This window comes from Pholcus phalangioides, unplaced genomic scaffold, assembly GCF_987345545.1.
Source record: "Pholcus phalangioides strain wild (caught in Gottingen) unplaced genomic scaffold, Ppha-v1.0 ptg000001l_1, whole genome shotgun sequence".
NCBI lineage: Eukaryota > Metazoa > Arthropoda > Arachnida > Araneae > Pholcidae > Pholcus > Pholcus phalangioides.
The window spans coordinates 12,897,088-12,905,988 of NW_028301594.1; the positions used below are offsets into that span (position 1 = coordinate 12,897,088).

At 34.3% G+C, this 8,901-nt stretch overlaps 1 protein-coding gene across 1 annotated transcript in view; it reads right to left on the reverse strand.

Annotated features, from left to right (window-relative positions):
- The window catches only part of LOC149089891 (zinc finger homeobox protein 4-like), a 308,904-nt gene extending 300,655 nt beyond the window's left edge, over positions 1-8,249 (reverse strand). Inside the window, exon 1 of the mRNA XM_089255358.1 lies at positions 8,149-8,249. The gene's annotated coding sequence lies outside the window, so the exon portion shown is untranslated. The remainder of the gene's footprint in view (positions 1-8,148) is intronic.
- Between the last annotated feature and the right edge of the window lie 652 nt (positions 8,250-8,901).

Sequence of the window (8,901 nt, forward strand, 5' to 3'; positions counted from 1 at the left end):
CTCGTAAAGGCGGCCTTGTTCGACATTGTTCTTAATTGGAGTGTTTCAACTTTATTCTGCCATAATATCGTGGAACACGAGATGTCTATGTTTAGAAGTGGCGTCCATCCACAGAAAAACTTCAGCGGGTCTCCCGCAGAGTACGCCTCACAGTTCGGGAAATCAACGAATTTTTTGTTTCTAATGTGAATACTGAGTACGTACCGAATACAAAAATTTTAACGCCGAGCGCGAGTCTCAGACTATTATTAACGGCTAAAAAGGCTCTGACAGACTGAAATCAGGGCTATATGATAAGGGCTGTTTCATGACTCGCCGGAATCGGACCCGGAGTCATGACCAGCTGACGTCATTGTTTAAACAGAACCGAGTGTTATCGCTTTGCTACCCTGTCAATTACGATCGTTTGCGATCACTGCACTGCCCATACCACTGAGTTATTTTCATAATCATTAATGAAATTAATAATTTTTGTAATTAAGTTATTATTTATTTAAGTCATAATCATTATTCATATTATTTCAATAATCTTCTCGATTTAAAAATTTCCGGGAACTATTTAAAAATTTCGATTAAGAAATTTTGCATTTGCTTATGAGGATTTACAAGCAAATTTGCTTATAACTTATGAAATTTTGCATTTTGCTAATTCCACTGAGAATATTTTTCTCGGATCCATTTGGGGCTATTCAAGTATTACGTCGGCATCGATGGGGGGGGGGGTTCTGATTCGCTGACTTTTGATGACAAGGAGGGAGGGGGGGTTTAAATAATGCTTACGTCATCATCCATCTTTTATGAAAATATGAAATATTCGTAATGGCATCTTCCTCGGTGCTCCGACGAGAGAAAACGAGAAAAACCTTTCGATAGTTTGTGGGCACTTGAAGTAACATTCCCCCCTATTGATAACTGCCCTACAGAGCCCCTTTAGTGATCTCTAAATGTTTCGCGGATCCAAGTGATCTGGAAATGTGACCGGGCCGCTTAAGTGCTCTGGAACTGCATCACTCAAGTGATCAATAATTATATGCCGCGGATCACTTAAATAATATGAGAATGCGCCGCGAGTAACTTGAGTGATGTAGAACCGCACTGGGGGCCACTTAAGTGCTCTAAAACTACGTCACATGTCACTCAATGGATCTCTAAATGTGTCACGGGTCGCTTAAGTGTTCTGGAACTGTATCCCGAGTCGTTTAAGTGTTCTGGAACTGTATCCCAAGTCGTTTAAGTGATCTGAAAATGTGCCACGGGTCACTTTAATGCTTTGGAATTGTACCACGGGATACTTAAGCGATCTGCAAATGTGCCGCTTAATTCATTTTTACAAAGTTAGGTTTGAGGAGGGCAGGCCGCATCAGATAACCCCCCTAGGGCCATATTTGGTTCGCGGGCCTTTATGCGATCTATCATTATATGGTTTAAAGGGGGGGTCACAATGAATTTATCAAAGATAAATTTTGAGTTCATAGCCTTCAAATAACATTGAAATCAACAGAAATTCATTATAATAACACACTCACACATATAAAAGTATTTTCTTTCACACAAAATTTTAATTTTTTTTAAATGTTTTTACATTAAAAAAATTTTTTTTCGTCTGGAGGGGAGACAAAAATTGGGAAAGCATTTTTGGGGGTGCGAGATGAAAAAAAAAAATTAGCATGCTGACTGATTATTCAGGGAAAATTTAAATGATGCGAAAAATCGAATTCTTCAATTTAAAAAAATCATACGTTTTTTGAAAATTCATTTTTTTTTTCTATCAGATATGTGTTGCGCAAATTTGAATGTTCCCAGCTCGAAGGAATTTAGAGGACACATTCTTAATGCAATTTTCAGATGCTCTTGGAGATTTTTTTTTTCTGTTACCGATACTAGAGTCATCTCTTTTCGATCATAATCGTTCGAATGATTGTAATTTAGTAAAAAATGATTGAAATGCGGACGAGCGTATGCATTCAAACTGAATTTCAAAATTGTAATTTAGAACAATTTTTATGTGTGTTCCCAGCTGGAACCATTTCCAAAAATAGCGCAGGCAGCTTTGCAAACACTTCTTTCATTCGATGCCACTTACTTTTGCGAAATAAGGTTTTTATCACTTTCGCCGATGAAAACAAAAACCACAAATCACTTGAATGTAAGTGACAGTATGTGGTTAGCCACCCTCTTTTCAAAGAAAGAATCGCTATTTTAAAATATTATTACGGAAAAAAAACAAAAAAAAACAATGATAAATTAACCACTAAAAACTGGCACGTACAGTAATTTTAATTTTGTGCCGTTCACACGCACATGTGCGCAATTTTTTATTAAATAAATTAATTTTCCAATATCTTTCAAGCTTAGAACTTTTATAAAAATAAATTAGTGGAAAATTAATTTAACACTAATATGTTGCAAAAAGTTAAATTTTCAATGAATAGACAACATATTATTCATGGAAATGTGGGAAGGTAAATCACGAGAGAGAGGGAGAGGGTCGCACTGGGGGTGCGGGGTGGAAAAAAGTTGAGAACTACTGGTTTAGCACTTCTAGATTCCATTTATGGACTTGAGTATTGTTGAAAACTCAACTTACGCCCCTCTGACTCCTCATTTATAGGCTAGGTCCATATTCCTTCCTTCTCGATCAGATCTCATAAATTCTGTAAACATGAGTTTTAATCATAACAAAGTTAGTCTTAGCGCCGAAGCACTCAATCCATAATGGTCTCTTATGAAATATGTTGGATGAACCCTTGTAAGTTGGTGATGGTTTTTTTAATGAAGGAAATTTACTTTTAGTGAATCATGGAATTGAAAATTACGCTGTTCAAACAGCAAGCAAGATTGGTTTCTTTTTTTTTCCTTCTTATTTTGAAGAACCTTTCATCCTATATATGATTCTGTTTTATTAGACATTATAAGAATTTTTCATTTTTGCAAGGCCTGTTTCCCCACGGCACATGCCCAGGGCCCATGATTATTCAGGGCCCCAAAATAAGATCTTTTATCGAATTTCTATAGTGTAATTGCGGCCTATGTTTTGAAAAAAGCTCTTTTGTAAGACTTGAAACATGCAACCAGTAAGCGTATCGGTTACATTCGCGACTTATTGGTTTTTTTTTTCCAAGTTCCGTAAAAGATCTTTTATCATACTTTTATGGTGTATAATCACAGTCTAATACCGCCCTAGACGATAAAAAAAATTGAAGATGGATAGAGCGTCACACACTACGATTTTTGAAAAGTAGATAAGAAATCTCTTATCTTCATGATCAACGATTTAGAGCGCCATCTAGTATATATAAAAGAAACTATAGCTGTAATCTTGAGAAACAAATTTTTTACGTAAATTATATATATACTGCATTTCTTTATTTTCTCCCTCTTTTTAAATAAACATTAAAAATATTAGTGTGATTGAAAATTTTGTTCAAGTTTTTTTTAGTTTTACTGTTAGGTTAATATAGTTTATAAATTTAATTAAATAAGAAATTTCAAATTTTTTTAATTGTAACTCACCGATCGGCTAAAAAAATACTTACTGGCCCTTGTATAAAGGCCCCCGAAATGATAACGATTATACTGTAATTTCAGGTTAATAACACCCTAAAATATTCAAGATCACACTTACAAGAATGAGCAAAAAAAATAGTTTTCTTTGAAAGAACTGAAAAAAAAAGAAAGAAATAATATAAAATTTAAACTAACTTCCATATAGTTCGCATATTTAAATTATTAATTTCATTAGTAACTAGCTATAATATCCAGCGCTGCCCGGGATTTCTTCAATTATTAGGAGGATTGAAAAAGTGACAAACCATTGTAAAGGAATGAACTATTATACACAGTACTGGGAGCATTAAACAAGTGATTGACAAACCATTGTAAACACATATGTATGTCTGAAACGCATTGCTAGGGAACCACGGTAACCAAAAGTAAACATTTTAAATGTCATTGTCGAGCTCAGAAACCATTGTTGCCCGACAGATTTTTGCCCGTTTCAGGCATTTACAAAGCTCTGATGTACTTTTAAAGTAGCCTGTCGTTGAAGTCGGGTCCCGTTTTGTATATATGCAAGACTTTACGAAGGTTGGTCTAAAATTGTAGATTTTTATAGAGAACGTACATACAGAAAATCAATTTTATATAGATTATCTTTAAGAATACTATACTAAGGATTTTATTTGTACTTGAGAATACTGTATCTACTTACGAATAAACATACACAGATATTAGATATTATCTAAATAAAACTAAATTTCCCAACTGCATTTAAATTAGCCAAATAAAATAATTTTTAAATGCTGTAAACTTTTCTGAGTCTTACTGAGTTCTAATTTTAGTTCTACTGGGATATAGAAGTATTTTTTATTATAACCTACTGGCAAGTATTGTTCACTGCCATTTTCCGTTAAAATGTTCTTTTCTAAAAACTATGCTTTTGTACCATGAGCAGCATTTTTTCAAACAACTCATTTATATGTCGAAACTTTTAATGTCTCTTGGCGCTCTGAGATGTTACACGCTTTAACGAGAGCAATTTTATAATAAATTTCAGTCATTTTTGAAAAATGTGCCTGTCGTTGAAGTTGAAATAAAAAAAATGGTCTGCAATATATATATTTATATATACAGAATTTAAAAACAAAAATTGAATACCAAAAGTGAATGGAAAATTTTGAAAGATTCCTTAAAAGCAGGTGACTTTTTTCCATAAAAAGCCAATATCGTGCAAAACCTCTCGAATGGAAGCACATCAAAAAATGTTGATGAAAATTCACTGGAATCCCACGAAATCATAAGGTCTGAAAAAAAATACGAATATATTTTCAATAGGATGGGGAATTAAATTCGTCGCATGAGCCAAAAATTAACTTTTGAAGCTTTAAAAATCTTTCGTAGCTTTACAGCATTTAAAGTTTTTAAAACATAAATTGTAATCAAGAGATCCAAGAAATGATTTGGCTCCGGACTCTTGAGCGCGCTGAAGTGGCCGTATTTATGTCAGTCTGGCTTCAAGCGCTTCATATTCTTCGAATGCGTAAATTGTTTAATTAATTCTCAGAAGTTCATAAATCAATGGGTAAAATAATATCCTGCAATGAGCCAGATTATTGTTGAGGATTGATGGTCGACCTGACCTGGCTGGATAATTAACGCAAGAGATGCAACGTCGAAAGATATTTCTGCGAAGAACCAAATCGTCCTACGTATCAGATAAAAGATGCGAAAATTCCTCACTATTTTTTCCAAACAAATTATTTTAAATAGATATATTTTTTATAAGTATTCTGTGTATATAATATATATATCAATAAATAAACTATTTCAGTCTAATAATGTTTTCAACGTGCATTCAACGCTATCAGAGAGAGAATTTCTCACCTTCATATATAAAAAGTATCACAGTGTCAATTAATTTATTTGTTTAAACAAATGATAATGATGAAAACAATTTATAATTTCCTTCAATTAAATGATCAAACTTTCATTATGCATAAAGGGAAGTGGTTATTGGCGACTGCTAAATAATTTTTAACTGCACTGTAAGAGAACCTTTTGTTATTTTTTTTTATTTAAATTTTTTATGAAATTCTTGAGAACATTTTTTACATCTTAAAAATACATATTTCACGTATTATTTTAACATTGAGCATTGGAAGACCGGAAACATCCCGCTTCACATCTCAGACAGAGATTTCAAAGCGTTCCCGAATTATGGTGTATCCGGAAACTTATTATTTATTACGTTATATAAATAACAAAAGCAATACGGTGACAGAAACATAAAAGAAAAACCGGCAATCTTCAATCTGTAATCTCAAGATCTGTTTTTAGTGATAAAGATTGAACACAATAAAAATAAGTTAATTTTCTTGAAATCAAGTTGTGAATCTGTATTGCCGCTACAGAATCTTAATATGATCATCACATTAGATCTTTAATTTGCCGTTATGATAATTTGTAAAAAGCGTCCATCTCCAACTAGATCTTAGTCGTTGACTGGCCCTTCTGCCAGGTAATATTGGTGCAGTATGTTAATTAAAAACTTCATAGAAAAGTTATTTGTCATGTATCAAAAAATTAAGTTCCTAAAACAGCTATGAATACGTTCATAAATTATAATGTATTTTCCAATACATTCTTAATGCAAAATTTCAACGCTTCTCTTTTTGTTTTCGGTAACACAAAAACATAAACACGCTATTCGATTAAAACATGGGCCAGATGTCATGTAAGTTACGCCATGTTTCCATCATCATCTCTATTCTAGTCAAAATTATCTTCATTATGTATTACTCATTGTATTATGAAGTGATTACTTTTTTTATTTATTTTTATTAAAACCTTAGCAGTGACTGATAACTAGAGACAGGAAGTTTAGACACTAAAAATTATAAAAATGGGCAGGCAAAAAGGCACTATATAAAAATGCCTAAAATAGGCATTAAAAAAGGCATTTATTATTAATGGGGAAAAAAAGGAAAAAGTAACAAAAACTCTCGGGTATTATATATATAAAGCAGAGCAGCCCTTATTCTACGAATGGCCCGGTGCGAAATAATTTCGGGGTTACTTAGCCCCGATTTTATATATTTCGTGAGGGGAGGGGAATCGAGCATCCAAAGATTCATGCATTACCACAGAATATACTGAAATGGTGAAAAATATCTACTCACCAATGAAAATTCAAAGGAAAAGTCCCAGAATTAATGAAAGGAAAAATCCCAAAATTGATGAAAATCCAGAATTAATTACAGTTAATTACAAAATCCTAGAGTTGATGAAAAATCAGAATTAATGAGAGAATGATGATGAAATCTGGTAGTATGATTTTCGAATGTAAGCATGTAAGCTATTACTTCCATCTAAATATGGCCTCCAGAACATCACTTTGCCCGGAGACCCATGCTGTTGAGACGGCCATGCATAAAATTCATACTAGAAGAAAGCTCACTGAGAGGGAGAGAGAGCTCTCTTGACCAGGGTAGGCGCGTACCCAGGGTGATTTGTCGGGAGAGTCGATCGCAGGTTCATTGCAGATCGTCTCATATTTTACGCCAGACGGTTTTTCCCTGTTTAATTCAGCTCTTAAAAGGGATGATCACCCACTTTCTCTGGATCCGTGCCTGGCCCAAGGTTCAAAGTTCGATCTCATTTATAAAAATTTTGTCTATTATCAAATTAAATTCAGATAAAATTCAATGCGATAAATAGAAAGGGACTCAATCTTGGATGCGGATAGGAGGACCTGGATAAAGCAAGGGAGTCACGAGAAGAAAATATTGTCCAAAGGAAGGCTATGGGCTGAAAATAAAAAATTGAGAGAAACACTACACTATATACTGTAAAAATTCTTATTCTCAATACAGTTATCAAGCTATCGCAAATATTTAAAAATATTTAAAATTTAAAAAATTGCCATAGAAATTTACGTTTCAGAAACAACGAGTGAACGGGAAATATTGTAACACGTTGTTGACCGAGTGTCTGAACATGTCATATCTCCTGCGGACCAAATATTGTTCGAAAGACACTTTTAATAGCTAATGTAAACCTACAAATATTCTAGTTATTGTGCCAGTCCGTAGTTCAATACGTGGTCTAGAGACCCCTACAGCAGGGGTTTCTTAACCTTCTTCAGCCGCGACCCAAAATCAACAACAAGATCAGCTTCGCAACCCACGGGACCATCGAAATTAGCGAAACCAGTGAAGCAATAAGTGCATTCAAGAAAAGACTGTGAGTGGATTTGTACAACTCATCTGGGAAGCCCCCTGAAAATTAAGAATGGGTTGTGTCCCATGCCTCAAGAATACCTGGCTGTGAGTGGATTTGAACGAACCAACTCGGAAGCCCCTTGTGACACAAATTTGGGTCGCGACCCATAGGTTAAGAACCCCTGCCCTATAGGAACATCGAAAATTACGTCGTGAATAAACAGAGATTTCTCGGGATCCGTCAGCAGCCGCTCGCGGTAGAACCACGAGATCACTCGGGAATCGTCACCGGTGTGTTAAACTTGCTTTACACCACTGAAAGAAAATTTTTTATACGATTATTTGATGCCATTGAAGTAGCAAACAAATAATCAAAACCAGGTCTTTTTAAATATGCGTATGTAAATTTCATATATAATAATAATCCTACCTCCAAAAACATTTCACTCGGGATAATCAGCTGATGACTGTATCTTGGCTGTATACCGTCGTTTCGAGTAAGTCCTGTTTATGTAATGTCACATATTCTTCTTATAAGTCAGTTTTGATAACACACGCACATCACAAACAGTACAACACTATGGTTTTTTTGATATCGTCGTATACGAATTATTTGATATATAACTGTCAACGTTTATTTTCACTTCAAAGTTTCTATTAATAATTTTCAAAAATGTTCTTCTTCTTTGTCATGAAATTAGTTTAATTAAAGAGGGAGGGGGAAAAAGTCTTTTTACAGTTTTTTCTAGATTTTAATGTGCAAAAGTCATGTCGAAAACAAATGCATTTCCCACGAAAAAAACCAGGATGAAATCTTGCACGACACTCATCGAGAGCACGTCCTTTTAACAACTGGCTTCGTTTGTAAACACTAAAGACATTTTCCCCCCTCATCCATGAAAAATCTCTCCACACGCACGCTCTTCTCCTAATTAGCATTTGATTGAAGGATGATAAGAGCGCCATCTTTTAGGCTACTGCTGAAACACAAACTAAACTGATTCCCATAATGCACATCGAAAATCCGTAATAGATTCCTTTTTTTCCCAACAGAGGGAAGACTGAAATCCCCGCAGAGTTTGAAGGGAAAAATAACTTCTGATAACGGTGTAAAAGTTCGTTTCGAGCATCGTTATTTCTAATGTTATGTAATATGTGACGGTAAATGTTAAAAATAGGTTAT